This window comes from Taudactylus pleione, unplaced genomic scaffold (assembly GCF_031769625.1).
Source record: "Taudactylus pleione unplaced genomic scaffold, aTauple2 ptg000306l, whole genome shotgun sequence".
Taxonomy (NCBI): Eukaryota; Metazoa; Chordata; class Amphibia; order Anura; family Myobatrachidae; genus Taudactylus; species Taudactylus pleione.
The window spans coordinates 2028691-2044860 of NW_028284707.1; positions in this window are offsets into that span (position 1 = coordinate 2028691).

A 16170-nucleotide genomic window follows, 5' to 3' on the forward strand; every position below is an offset into this window, starting at 1 on the left:
CTGCCGCTAGCGATGCGGGGAGGGAGCCGCCCACCTCCTCCGACCCACGTTAGCCCGGCGCTGCAGGGAGGCTCCATTTGCTGGGAGCATGCTGAATAGGGTCCTCAAGATCCACTGCTTCATCAAAGCCATTCAGCTCTCATCTTAACCCGCTGCTCCATGCTTCTTCCTCATTGCCTACCCCATCTGTGTCCCCCTTGTCTGTCTGTCTGCTTCTCCCCTTTAGAATGTAAGCTCTTATGGGCAGGGCCCTCCTCCCTCATGTGCTTCTCCTTCCCTCACTCATGGAAAAATATACAACTTGGGAATTTACCATGAATCGTGATTAGAATCACGGGTCTAATTTCAGCAAACTCGGACCTACAGTAAATAGAAGTTTCAAATAGACTACCCCCTGAGCTGCAAGTTTTGCAGAAACATACACAGATCAGTGTGTTCTGTGTATGTTTCAGCCTGTAATAAGTATCTAAATGGTTAATGTAAAAAAAAAAAAAGATGTAGGGTTCCCCCCAAAAAAGCTAAACCAGCCCTGTGCTCCTAAGACAGTTCTGGTTCTTAAAATACGGGGAAAAACATAAGTAGGGTTTCCCCATATTTTATGAACCAGCACTGGGCTCCCAGAGCCAGTCCTGGTTTTAAAAATAGGGGAAAAAAATACATGGGATACCCCCTATTTTTAAAACCATCACCGGACTCAATTCTAGCCAGTGTGTAATGCCACAGCCAGGGGACCCTATCACCGGGTCACCCCGGCCACAGCATTAACACCCCAAGCTAGTCAGCCTAAGCCAGGGATCTCAGGGGAGGTGGGGACCCCCCAATAAAGCGGTCCCCCCTCTCCCGAGTACCCCAGGCTTAAGTTGTAGCTTTGGGCTCTTCCCTGCACCCCTTGCCGGTGGGTGCAGGGGTAATATAGTAAAGAATAGATTAATACTATTGTTTTTTACAGTGGAATAGTACAGTACCCGATCCATCGGACATGTATAGATGTATGTGTTATTATCACATACATCTATACTAGGGATGTGCAGGCTCGGATAGGTTCGAGTTTGCACGTGGAGTTCGGATTTTTCCCTCCAAAAAAACGGAACTCAGAACGAGGCAAAACGTCATCTTACATGGACGAACATCATCATTCCTGGTCTTTTGTCCAGGAATGATGATGTTCGTCCATGTAAGATGACGTTTTGCCTCGTTCTGAGTTCCGTTTTTTTGTAGGGAAAAATCCGAACTCCACGTGCAAACTCGAACCTATCCGAGCCTGCACATCCCTAATCTATACATCGCGGAATGACAGAAGCCGGGGCCGCCAGCCAATCAGAGACCGCTCTACAGTTAGCAGCCGCTGATTGGCTGTAACCCACATGCTGTTGACTGTCAGCCAAAAATCACAGGGAAATGGCAGTGGCCATTTTCCCTGTGATTCGCGTATGCGCAGAAAAGATATCCCCGGGAATAAGGCACCGTTTTCCCAGAGACCCGTGCTTGCGCAGTAGATTCTGACATTAAGCCAGAATCTACTTTCCTCAGTCCGCTGCCTGAGAGAAGAGGACCCAAACGGAGTCTGCACAAGGGCCCCCTCCTCTCTTTAAGTGCCCCGGTATGTGTATTCATCGCACCACCCGTTTAACATTACCACATTGCAGCGCAAAAGGCTCTTCCCACCCGTATTTAGTCCCCCCCCCCCCACAGCTTGCATCCTTCACAAACTTTGTAAACTACTGTACAGCTTTGATCTTTGCACTGATCAGTGATGTCTGTCTGTGGTGATATCCCAATCAAGTCTTTGGGGGACTTCAATTACTGCCAATGACAGCACTGTCTGAATGGCGAGAACTGTGGCACTTCGTGGCCATCAACACCTCCAAGTTTCCTTATACCGTGAGTCCGTGACCCAGTGATGTGCGGGGAGGTGAGGCAGGTTAGCAGAGCCTTTCCTGTCACACTTAGGTATACGCCAAAGTTTTGACTATAAAATGATAAGAAAACATTAATATTATCAATATCTTCTTTGTATTATTCTAATCATTTTTATAGTCAAAACTCTGGAGTAAAACATGTATGGCAGGGGAGGCACTGCCTCCCCTGTCTAACTTATCCCTGATCAAAACACCCCACCTATTTCCAGCACTATATACTGCTGCACCTTTGTTTAATGCCCACATGAACCCTCAAATTCATATATGTATGTGTAAATCTGACGCTGATACTAGCCAGTGCCTCCCCAACCATTTACCTCACCGCACCTCACTGCCGTGACCCTATAGAGGGTGCAGAGTAAGTGGTGATGTTGGAGTACCATATTCTGTTGTGATGTGCGCAGCTGAAAATCGGAGTCAAATGGCATGGTGAATTGAATAGGGACTTTTAAGTCAACATAATGCACTGTCATACACCTCCTGCTGTATTTGCATATTTACATTGACGGTATTGCAGAGCTGCCTGCATGCATGTGTGCTGCCTGCGTGCTGCCTGTGCGCTGCCTGCGTGCCTGTGTGCTGCCTGCGTGCCTGTGTGCTGCCTGTGTGCTGCCTGCGTGCAGCATTGTAATTCTGTTCCAACCTGAATCAGCCCCATTGTCCACATTTTATTTTGTCAGAGGAATGTCTGATGTTTTAATGTTTAGAGCAGAGTTTCCCTAACTCAGTCATTACAGTGCAGGTTTTAAGGATATCCATGCTTGAGCATAGATAACTTAATAAGTACCTCAGTCAGTTTGATTTAACCATCTGGACTCAAGCATGGATATCGTTAAAATCTGGGGCGGGATGCATGACGCATCGCATTCGGGTCCCGCCACTCTTCGCATTGATGCCAGTGTTAATTACGCCAGTATGCATGTAGAAAACCACAAAGGACAGTTCCCTTTGTAAGAGCTGTCGTTTGCAAATGAGGGACTTCCGGGTCTATGATCCAAAAGTCCCTCTGGTGTCCTTCTGGGCATGCGCAGAAGGAGGCGCGTGCCATGGGGAGCGCTGGTAGGGATCCGACCAGCCCAAGCGACCAGTGGGGTCTCCCTGCCACCGGTGAATATGGAGCACTCTGATTTCTCCAGCCTCAGGGCCTAATTCAGAGATGGAGGACACAGTGGCGATATTTACGCAGTTGAGTGATGCTCACACCTCCCAACATGACCCTCTCCAGGAGGGACACAATACTCTGGTCCTGGACTTCCCTGGTAAGAGGTGGGGCTGCAGCACAGTCCAAAAGTCAAATAGGGGAGCCACACCAACTGTCATTTCACACGCTGCCCAACATCACTGGCTGGGACTCACTGGCAGTTGGTGTGACTCCCCTATTTGAATATTGGACTGCGCTGCATCTCCACCTCTGGAGCCTCCACCAATCATAAATTACCAGGGAAGTCCAGGACCAGAGCATTATGTCCTTCCTGGAGAGGGTCATGTTGGGAGGTATGGATGTTGCATTCGCGAAAAGTCTTGAAAGTGAGCGTCTCACCGATCGTACACTCCATCGCACCGTTGAGATCAGCATTTGCATATTCCCGCAACTGCTATTGCGGGTGCGGATGCGACCAATGCTGCATTACCAACCATCACTGAGACAGGCCCTTAATCCATTGGTAAATTGAACGTAGCAGTAAAGGAGCCTTTTTATGGCATCCCCCTTCCTAGCTCTAAGGGGTCTATTTACTAAGCAGTGTTAGGAGACAGAGTGAAAAGTGATATGAAAGTGATAAGGTGCCAGCCAATCAGCTCCTAACTGTCATCTCACAGGCTGTGTTTGAAAAATGACAGTTGGGAGCTGATTGGCTGGCACCTTATCACTTTCTTATCACTTTTTTCTCTGTCTCCCAACACTGCTTAGTAAATAGACCCCTCAATCTTTGCGCACATTTTATATTCTCCTCCACCCCTGCAGCCCAACTAACATGCCTTAGCCAAGGTACAAAATGGCAGCTTTCAGCTGCTTCCTGATTCTGAATGAAGCCCATTGTGAGGAGCACGTAACTGAGGAGGGGAAAACACAGGTCAGTATGGGGAAACCCACGGGTCATCTTTGCATATAATTAAGAATACTTTTTAGGCAAATTGCCGGAAATGTTCTTTCTGTGATAATTCTACGTTCCAAGCATTAGGGATAATAGATCCCATACCTGTAATGAATTGTTTGTATATGTCATGGCTCCTGGTGAAACACTGTACAAATGAATAAGATGAGTTGTTTAGTTAGGATTATAGGATTGGATACAGAGACAAACCGCGCCGCTACGACACAACATAATTCTACTGTGTGGCTCTGAACAAATACCTTGGAGAAATAACAGCCTTTAGCCTAGTCGGAAGCAGTACGCAAAGCATGGAGATTAATGGAGGCTCTAACTAGGCAGGAAATATGAGCCTAATATTTGTTGTAACTTGATAAAAGTAGGGACATGTAATGTTAAGCGATGTGATTCTCAATTATAGTGTTCCAACTTCCAATAAAGAAATGGTATAACATGTCGGAGCATGGGGAAGACATGCAATTCCTCATATCACGGTTGCATCATATACTGTATATGTGTAAGTGACTGAATGGGGAAAGGAAAAGGGTTTAGCTTTACTGGGACTATCAGCAAAGTTTTTGTCTTCTTGTCAGCGAGAAAATGGCACCTGATTCGATCGAGCCCATTGTGTTGACTTAAAAGTCCCTATTCAATTCACCATGGTGTGTGGTTGCAACGTTCAGCTGCGCACGTCAGGTAAATGGCTGGGGAGGCACTAGCTAGTATCAGAGCCAGATTTACACAAACCTATATGAATTTGAGGGTTCATGTGGGCATTATACAAAGGTGCAGAAGTATGTAGTGCTGGAAATAGGTGGGGTGCATACTTGCCGACAATCAGCTCCCTCCTTCCGGGAGGGAGCTGATTGTCGGCTAACAGCGGGGGGCGTGTCCAAATGTCTGTGACACGTTGGGGGCGGAGTCAGGGGCGGGGCTGCACGAGCGCATCATTGTGGCCCCGCACCCTCTTCACAATGCCGTTATTTTCGGCACTGTGAAGCAGGGGGCGGGGCCACGATGACGCGATTCAGAATGAATTTGCGTCACAGGCCCCCCCACTGTGGGGATTTTCAGTGTATTCTGGGGGGAGGTCGGGAGGGTTTGGGGAATGTCGGGAGGCTTGCCTGCCTTTCCGGGGGGCCAGGAGCGGCACCCGAAAATTGGGAGGCTCCAGGCCAAATCGGGAGGGTAGGCAAGCCTGGTGGGGTGTTTTGATCAGGGAAAAGGTAGACAGGGGAGGCAGTGCCTCACCTGCCATACACTTTTTACTCCAGAGTTTTGACTATAAAAATGATTAGAATAATACAAAGAAGATGTTAATTATATTTAATGTTTTCTTATCATTTTATAGTCAAAACTTTGGCGTATACCTAAGTATGACAGGAAAGGTTCTGCTAACCTGCCTCACCTCCCCGCACATCACTGGGTCATGGTGTAAGGAAAATTGGAGGTGTTGATGGCCACGAAGTGCCACAGTTCTCGCCATTCAGACAGTGCTGTCATTGGCAGTAATTGAAGTCCCCCAAAGACTTGCTTGGGATATCACCACAGACAGACATCACTGATCAGTACAAAGAATAAAGCTGTACAGTAGTTTACAAAGTTTGTGAAGGATGCAAGCTGTGGGGGTGGGACTAAATACGGGTGGGAAGAGCCTTTTGCGCTGCAAAGTGGGTGGTAATGTTTAGACGGGTGGTGCGACAAATATTCATATACTCCACATACCAGTGCAATTTAAGAGAGGAGGGGGCCCTTGTGCAGACACTGTTTGGGCCCCCTAATCTCTGGCAGCGGACTGTGGCCCTGATTCAGAGCCGAACGCTCTGACAGAGTGCTCGCTCTGAATCAGGGCCGGGCTATTTTTTTTTTAGAACGGCCTCCTGGCCGCTCACATAGCTGTGGGTGACCACCCACAGCTATAGCGAGCGGCCAGGAAGATGGTCGCGATGGACAAGACCATCGCAACCATCGGGCTTGCGACGAGACCCTTGTGGTAGTCTCGCTGCCGCAAGCCCCAGAGAGATTTCGGCTCTAACAGAGCCGAAATCTCTCCCACTGACATCACTCATGATGTCAGTGGGGCCGACCCCAAACGAAGGCGTTCACATGGGAACGCCTCAGTTTGGGCAGCCACTCCCCCGGCCCGCCCACCAAAGAGGGCGTGCTGTCACTCAACATCGACAGCATGCCCCCTTTGGTACGAGACCCGGAGCGACGGAGTGCCCGTCGCTATCCGTGTCTCACGCATGCGTACGACGGAGCCGGCTCCGACGTGCGCATGCGCTCTGGGCCTCCTTTGACCCAGTTGCGACCGCTCAGTGCTTGCAACCGGGTCTGAATCAGGCCCTGAGCACAGTAGATTCTTGTTTAATGTCATAATCTACTGCGCATGCGCGGGTCTCTGGGAAAATGGCACCCGCACCTTATTCTCGGGAACATCTTTTCTGCGCATGCGCGAATCTCAAATGAAAAGTGGGTCACAGCCAATCAGCGGCCGCTAATGGTAGAGCGGCCTCTGATTGGCTGGCAGCCCCCGGAGAATGATAGAAGCCTCCCGGCTTCTGTCATTCCGCGATGTATAGATGTATGTGACTCAGTTTGTTATGTTGCCATTACCCCTGGACCCTACTGGACAAGGGGACAGAGCAACGCCAGGAGGTAGCTGAGTATTGGGTTTTTTGTCACAGGTAAATCCATGGGAATTCTACTTGGACAAGGAGACCTGAACATCTGGTAGAATGTAAGTATGTGTGAGTGTGTTAGGTGTGTAATAGACTTGTAAAATCTACGGTGTGTGTGTACTGTGATTTTTTAACTATTTTTTTTACGGTGTGGGTATCGGTGCCGGCCGTCTGCTGGCACTTGTAGTTCCACAAGTGCCAAAGGGCAGACACGCTGGCACCTGTAGTTCCACTGTAAAAAACAATAGTATCAGTCTATTCTTTACACTATTACCCCTGCACCCACTGACCAGGGGTGCAAGGAAGAGCCCCAGGCTTCTGCTTAAGCGTGGAGTGCTCGGGAGAGGGGGGACCCCTTTTTGGGGGGTTTCCCACCTCCCCTGAGATCCCAGACTTGGGCTGACTAGCTTGGGGTGTTAATACTTTGGCCGGGGTGACCCGGTGAAAGGGTCCCCTGGCTGTGGCATTATATCCCGGCTAGAATTGAGTCCGGTGCTGGTTTTAAAAAAGGAGGTAACCCACACATTTTTTCCCCTATTTTTAAAACCAGGACTGGCTCTGGGAGCCCAGTACTGGTTCATAAAATACGGGGAAAACCTACTTATGTTTTTCCCCGTATTTTAAGAGGGACTGGGTTAGCTTTTGGGGGAGAACCCTACATCTTTTTTTTTTACATTAACCATTTAGATACTTATTACAGGTTGAAACATACACAGAACACACTGATCTGTGAATGTTTCTGCAAAACTCACAGCTTAGGGGGTAGTTTATTTGAAACTTCTATTTAAGTTCGACTTTGCTGAAATTATACCTGTGATTCTAATCACGATTCTTGGTAAATTCCAGATTTGTATTTTTTTCCATGAAAAGTACTTGCGTGTTTGGCTGATCATGTATTGATTCCTGTTTGCATTCTCGCTCGAGATTTCCAATTTCAAAAGATAAATCTCTCCTGAGTTTTCCTTTAGTAAATTTGCGAGTTTGAGAAAATGGCAAAACACACCCGAGATTGCAATCTCGACCAAACACGAACCCCTTACAGTACAAAACAAAACATTGCTGCAATAGCAATCATAATACTCAAATAAGCAGCAGGGTGTCAGCAACCAAGTGGTAGGTGCCCTTTTGGGGAGTTAGGAGTAGGCGATTGTATGAGTGAGGGAAGGAGAAGCCCTGCCCATAAGAGCTTACAATCTAGAGGGGAGAAGCAGACAGACAAGGGTGACACAGATGGGGTAGACAGTGAGGAAGAAGCATGGAGCAGCGGGTTAAGATGAGAGCTGAAAGGCTTTGATGAAGTAATGGGTCTTGAGGGCCCGTTTGAAGATTTGTATGAGGTGGAGAGTCTGATAGGGAAAACGAGAGAGTTCCAGAGGGAGGCAGCAGCACGGGCAAAATCTTGGAGATGGGAGTGGGAGGAAGTAATCAGTTGGCAAGAGAGACGGCATGCATTTGCTGAGCGAAGTGGGCGGGCAGTTGTGTGAAGTGAGATGAGATCCTAGATGTAAATGGGAGAGGATTGGGTGAGTGTAAGAACCTTGAATTGGACTTTGGAAAGGGAAGGGGAGCCAGTGTAGGGCTTGTAGGAGAGGGGAGGCAGATGTAGAACATTTGGAGAGGAAGATGAGCCGAGCAGCAGCTTTGAGGACAGATTGGAGTGGAGAGAGGTGGGAGTCAGGGAGGCCATATAAGAGGAGGTTACAATAGTCCAATCTGGAGTTGACCAGTGAGTGGATGAGGGTCTTAGTTGCCTCCAAAGAAAGAGAAAGGGTCTGATCCTCGAAATATTTTTGAGATTGAGGCAGCAGGACTGCGAGAGTTACTGAATGTGTGGTTTGAAGGAGAGGGAGGAGTCCAGGATAACTCCAAGACTGCGCACTTTGGAGCTAGAGAAGATAGTTGTGCCGTCAAGTGATAAAGATTTTGTTGGCAGTGAGGTTATGCAGGAGGGTGGGAAGATGATAAGCTCAGTCTTACATACGTTAAGTTTAAGAAAGTGCTGGGACATCTAGGAAGGGATAGCAGAGAGACAGTTAGAGATACGAGTGAGGAGAGAGGGGGAGAGGTCAGGAGAGGAAAAGTAGATCTGAGTATCATCAGCATGGAAATGATATTTGTGGCCAAAATAGCTGATGAGTTCACCTAAAGAAGATATATAGAGGGAGAAAAGGAGAGGTCCAAGAACAGAACCTTGGGGAACACCTACCATTAGTAGAACTGGGGGGGAGAGGAGATATGAGATGAGACAGAGAAGGAATGGTCAGAGAGGTAAGAGGACAGCCAGAAGTGGGCAGTATTACATAGACTGAGGGAATGAAGGATTTGCAGGAGGAGAGTTTGGTCCACAGTGTCAAAAGCAGCAGAGAGGTCAAGAAGAATGAGAAGAAAGTAGTGGGCTTTCGATTTGTCAGCAAGGAGGTCGTTGCTGACTTTTGTAAGGGCAGTTTCAGTGTAGTGGAGAGAATGGAAGCCAGACTGAAATGGGTCAAGCAGAGAGTGGGAGGAAAGAAAGGTGGTAAGTCGGTTGTAGACAATACGCTCAAGGAGTTTGAAGGCAAAAGGGAGGAGAGAGATGGGTTGGTAGTTGTTAAGATCAAAGGTAGGTTTTTTTAAGAATCAATACACTAGGAACTGATTATATCACCGAGGCATGAGGTACATATATTGGTTACCTGCACTATGTATAGGCTGTGAGTAGACAGAAAGGAAGTCAGCGACAGGCTAAAATCATTAAGAGCTGTAATTTATGCAAAAATTCCCCCCCCCTAATAAATTCATAATATCAATTTGCCCCCTTGAGATAATTTATATGATTTTTGTGCCTCCTCTTATGTTCTGAATGGCCAGATAGCTCAAACAGGGGTTTGGGCAATTCTAGCCTCTCACAACCACCTATGGGCGGGAATGCATGACCCATTGCAACTTGCATGAGATGCATCCTACCACTCATCACATGCATGCTGGCGTTAATTACACCGGTATGCATGAAGAAAAACACAAAGGACAGCTCTCTCGGTAAGAGCTGTTTTATGCGAGTGAGGAACTTCCGGGTCTATGTATCGCATTCCAGGGCTTGGTGCATATGAGAAATGTGGTCAAACCCCCTAAAAAAATGGCATATTCGGGGGGATGACTGCACTTTTGTCGTTGGCGCACCCCACCCTATATCTGCATGTTTTTCCAGCAGTTAGTAAAACCACAGCTTGATAAACAATAAAAACAGCAAAACCCAAATGTTCCAAAAAAAATGCATTTTAGTGTATTTGGGGCCTGATTCTCTTAGACGGATGCAGACAGAAAGCAACGCCGATGTTCTCGCAGTTGAGCGATTATTTGTTACTGCGCATGCACAAAAAATTGTGATAACCTAGACGGCGCATGCGTTACCCTGAGTGTACGCGCAAAAGCGCCATTGCGATCGGCTCAGATGGTATCAGAAACCGAGCGGCGGTGAAGTGAACGCAATAAATGTCCGCCTCATGGACGTGCAATGGGATACATCGGCTGTGTTCTCAGATACAGAGGCCGTGTTCTGACAGAGAAAATTCACCTGCTATAGGGGTGCTGCGAGTTTCGATGCAATGGTTCGCCGATGGTAGCATGCGGAGAATCGCCGGCGGTGTTACAGCGTGCAGCGACGCTGAATGTGGGCGGCTCAGGGATTGCAAATTCAGGCACATGCTAATACACAAGGGAGAGGCTAAAACTAGTATTTGCATATTATCGCTCCCGCAACAGACGCAACAGCGGACACGGCAGCGCTCAAATGTGAATCAGGCCCTTAGTCCGATGTCCCTTGTGTAGCACTTTAAAATTCATAAGTGGTCACATATTATGGGTATAGCCCCTCCCTATAACTGTCGAAGGTTGTCTGGACCTTAGATAAACATGTGTGGGCTATTTAAAATGTAATTTTCAGTGAAATAAATGACATAAGTAGTTTCTCCTCTGAAGCCTCTTGATCCGGGGCAGATGAAGCATGCTGAGATTCCTAACAATTTGTTCCACTCCGAACAGTGAAGATTTGTCATGTTGCTAGTCGCTGCTGTCTGGTGCCATTAGGTGAGAGGCAGGGGATGAATTGATAGGTCTGTGCAGTTGTACAAGCAATTAGGAAAGAATCTCAAGCACATTCCGGCTCTGGCAGGGTAAATGTCATCACAGGTCAGAGGTCGCTGCCCCTGTATTCTCTACATTTCAAAATAAGTATGTACAATTTCTGCTTCATTTCTCTATTCTACAAGAAAGGAGAAACAAATAAAAGTACTTGCAATTCTTTCAAACGGAATGATTTTTCTCTTTGATTATATATATATTTATATATATATATATATATATATATATATATAAATATATATTAGGGATGTGCAGGCTCGGATAGGTTCGAGTTTGCACGTGGAGTTCGGATTTTTCCCTCCAAAAAAACGGAACTCAGAACGAGGCAAAACGTCATCTTACATGGACGAACATCATCATTCCTGGTCTTTTGTCCAGGAATGATGATGTTCGTCCATGTAAGATGACGTTTAGCCTCGTTCTGAGTTCCGTTTTTTTGGAGGGAAAAATCCGAACTCCACGTGCAAACTCGAACCTATCCGAGCCTGCACATCCCTAATATATATATATATATATATATATTAGGGATGAGCGGGATCGGATTTCTGAAATTCGAACCCACCCGAGCCCCCCCGATCCGAGCCGGATCTGAGTCGAGTTTTCCCACCTGACTCAGATCTGAAATCGAGGTAAAACGTCATCATCCCGCTGTCGGATTCTCGCTGGTTTTGGATTTTTTTTTTTCTGTTTGTGTGCGCTGTAGCCGCATGTGCATCAACAAAGTAGCAGCGCCAAGCGTGCGCCTGTGTCATAAGTAAAGGGCTGGCTGGCTCCACTGTTGAAGGGTGCTGTAACCCCCAAAGTAAACTCCAAAAAAATAATAAAAATATTTTTCTGTGTTTGTGACTTGTGTGCGCTGTAGTTGCACGTGCATCAACAAAGTAGCGCCAAGCGTGCACCTGTGTCATAAATCAAGGGCCGGCTGGCTAGTCTGTTGAAGGGTGGTGTAACCCCCAAAGTGCGCACCAAAAAAATATATATATATTTTTCTGTTTGTGACTTGTGTGCACTGTAGCCGCACATGCATCAACAAAGTAGCGCCAGGAATGCGCCTGTGTCATAAGTAAAGGGCCGGCTGGCTTGCCTGTTGAAGGGTGGTATAACCTCCAAAGTGCCGGAAAAAAAAAAAATTTACTGTTTGTGACTTGCGTGCGCTGTAGTCGCACATGCATCAACAAAGTAGCGCCAAGCGTGCACCTGTGTCATAAATCAAGGGCCGGCTGGCTAGTCTGTTGAAGGGTGGTGTAGCCCCCAAAGTGCGCACCAAATAAAAAAAAAAACCTTTTTCTGTGTTTGTGACTTGTGTGCGCTGTAGCCGCACGTGCATCAACAAAGTAGCGCCAAGAGTGCGCCTGTGTCATAAGTAAAGGGCCGGCTGGCTCGTCTGTTGAAGTCTGGTGTAACCCCCAAAGTGCACTTAAAAAATATATATATATAATCTTTTTCTGTGTTTGTGTGCGCCTTAGCCACACGTATATCAATATCACATAAATGGAGGGCAAAAATATGTCCAGTAAAAATAAAATAGGGAAAGATCAAGAACCACTTCCTCCTAGTGCTGAAGCTGCTGCCACTAGTCATGACATAGACAATGAAATGGCATCAACGTCGTCTGCCAAGGCCGATACCCAATGTCATAGTAGAGGGCATATACACTCCCAAATGACAAAGTTCAGGAAAATGACCTTAAAAAATAAATTTAAATCGTCTGAGGAGAAACGTAAACTTGCCAATATGCCATTTACGACACGGAGTGGCAAGGAATGGCTAAGGTCTTTCCCTATGTTCATGACTAGTGGTTCAGCTTCACATGACGATGGAAGCCCTCCTCCCATTAGAAAAATGAAATGAGTTAAGCTGGCAAAGGCACAGCAAAGAACTGTGCATTCTAATTCTAAGAAGATATCACAAATCCAAATGGAGAGTCCAAGTGTGGCGACGGTTGCGATGCTTGGCCTTCCCAACACTAGACGGGAAGAGGTGGCTCCTTCCACCATTTGCATGCCCTCTGCAAATGCTGAAAGGAGCACCCACAGTCCACTTGCTGATATGCAAATTGAAGATGTCACTGTTGAAGTACAACAGGATGAGGATACTGGTGTAACTGGTGCTGAGGAGGAAGTTGACGAGGAGGATTCTGATGGTGAGGTGGTTTGTTTAAATCAGGCACTGGGGGAGACAGTTGTTGTCCGTGGGATGAAAAATCAAATCACAGTCATGGCTGGGCAGAAGACCAAACATTCCACCTCTTTGGTCTGGAAATCTTTCTATCCAAATCCGGACAACAACTGTCTTGCCATATGTACCGTATGTAAAGGTGGAATAAGTAGGGGTAGGGACGTTAACCACCTAGGAACATCCTCCCTTATAAGTCACCTGCAAAGCATTCATAAAAAGTTACTGTCAAGTTCAGAAACTGTGGCTAAGACCGCAAGCAGTCCGGGGACACCTAAATCCCTTTGTCCTGTTGTATACAAGCGCCTGCAAACCACACCGGCAACTCCCTCCTCGTCAATTTCCTCCTCAGTCAGGACCGGAAGTAGTCCTGCAGGCCATGTCACTGGCATGACTGACTCTCCTATACGGGATTCCTTAGGAGGATCCTGCATTGCCATTCAGCGACTGCGTGCCGAAGACTGGAGCGCCAGCAAACACTCTTGAACCTGCCCTGCCATCACCTAAAGCAAGAGGTTGTGACGCGGTGGAATTCAACCCTCTATATGCTTCAGGAGGTGGAGGAGCAGCAAAAGGCCATTCAAGCCTATACATCCACCTATGACATAGGCAAAAGGGGTATGCAACTGACTCAAGCGCAGTGGAGAATGATTTCTGTCTTGTGCAAGGTTCTCCAGCCCTTCGAACTTGCCACACGTGAAGTCAGTTCAGACACTACCAGCTTGAGTCAGGTCATTTCCCTCATCAGGCTTTTGCAGAAGCAGCTGGAGAAAGTGAAGGAGGAGCTAAGACAGAGTGATTCCGCTTGGTATGTGGGACTTGTGGATGAAGCCCTTCATTCACTTTGCCAGGATTCCAGGGTGGTCAATCTGTTGAAATCAAACCACTACACTTTGGCCACTGTGCTCGATCCTAGGTTTAAAGCCTATGTGGTGTCTCTCTTTCCAGCCAACACAAGCCTGCAGAGGTGCAAAGACCTGCTGGTGAAAACACTGTCAGCTGAAGCGGAATGTGACACGTCAACAGCTCATTCTTCATTTTCTCCCGCAACTGGGGCTGCCAGGAAACTTAGGTATCCTAAGCAACCCGCTGGCGGTGATGCAGGGCAGGCAGGACCAAGTTTGGACATCTGGTCCAGACTGAAGGACCTGCCAACAATTTCTGACATGTCTACTGTCACTGCATATGATACTGTCACCATTGACAAAATGGTGGAGGATTACATCGGTGACAACATCCAAGTAGGCATGTCAGACAGTCCGTACTTGTACTGGCAGGAAAAAGAGGCAATTTGGAGGCCCCTGTACAAACTGGCTCTATTTTACATAAGTTGCCCCCCCCCTCCAGTGTGTACTCCAAAGGAGTGTTTAGTGCTTCCGGGAACCTTGTCAGCAAAAGGCGTAGGAGGTTGCTTCCAAAAAATGTGGAGGATGATGTTCATCAAAATTAATTATCAATTCTTCCAGGGAGACCAGCCTCCAGAAAGTACAGAGGGACCTGTGGTGGTGGATTCCAGCGGGGACAAATTAATACTCTGTGATGATGAGGAAGTATATAGGCGTTCCCACTCCAGTGAAAGCTGCTTGGGGCAGTAATTGCAGTAATAAGCTGTGCACCCTGTGGAATCTCACTCTAGCACATGTATTCTGTCAATTTAAGTTAAATGATCAGAACATATAATACAATCTCCTCTATTGACTAATAACAATGATTCAAAGGAGATAAAAGTCAACTCCTAGGTGCTATACATAAATAAAGCAGTGCCAAAGGAGCTTAATGTCAGATAGTGCATCACCGAAGCATTCTATTCTCCAATGGGACCTCAATGTCCAGCATGATACTGAACCTGTTTGCTGTTTTTCTCTTCACTTAAGTATTCCACCACCGGCTGGCCATACCCCACTGGCACAGTTCAGTATGGGGGGCGCTATGACATGCACTTTCTCCAGGCGCCGTGGTTCCATGCTACTCCTCTGCTCCCAACTGTCACTTTTCAAACAGATGGCAGTTGGGAGCTGATTGGCTGGAGCACCATTTATCAAACGCAACAAGTTTTAAAACTCATTGATAAATGGGCCCCCTGAATCTTTGGACGCAGTAACTTTCAGACCCAGATCAAAACCAACCTGATTGGCAGAATGATTTGCCAAGCACTATATGATGAACAAATCAATGTCACAAAATGAAAGAATTTGTTTTTGTTTGCTCATATAAAAATAAAATATTCAAGATGTTGTTTTACAATGTCATTTCTGAATAACATCTCAAAACAAAAAAGGAAATTTTATACCCTTAAAATGTATTTACAAATGGCTTTATCTTTGTTATGTTTGAACATGTAATTACAGACTTAGGGGCCTATTCATCAACACTAAAATAACGTTTTTAAGGACATTTTCCTTAATTAACGTTATTTTAGTATTCATGAACACACTTAGCACAGGAGATATCACTGATATCTCCTTGCTGTCCCCCTGCGTTAATTCCACACTCCCCATACATTAGTATGGGGATATGGAAATTATGCTAATCATCAAATTACGAAAATTATGTATTTTCGGAATTTGATGGAGTTACTATTCGCCACTGTGAGGTGGTGAATAGCAGGTGACACTTACCTACTTCCAGCTGGTGAGGTCCCCCGGCGTCTTCCTCCGGCACTCTGGTCCGTCCTCTGGCTCCTGGGGCTGTGCAGACACGTGTTCTCCCAGCAGAACACAATAAAGGTTAGAGAAAAAAAAAATGAAACGGGATGTAGATAAAAGGTTGTGACGTTACTGGATCAGAACCTCTATATACCCTTGCCTGTACCTTCTAAAATCCTACCTATAGACCTCTAAGGATGACGCTAATTTGCGTACGCAGTCATACAGTAAATAAAAGACTCCAGACTTGGAACGTGTGGTTCCGAAGCACAAAGTATTATTCAAGTAAAAGTACAGTCAGTTATACGCTATTGATCCATACACAATTCGGCGCAAAGGAATTATACAGACCCCAAGTACAGTATACATACGCAGCGCTTCCAGACCAGATGATAGTCATCAGCAAGAAACCCCATCGTCATTCAGCATTCAGCAAGAAGACTAAAAACCCAGTGTTGGAGCACACATATTTATACCCCCCAGAATAGACAGGACAATAGAGAAGTTTGTTGCTGATGCTATTGGTTGCCAGGGGGGGAGCATC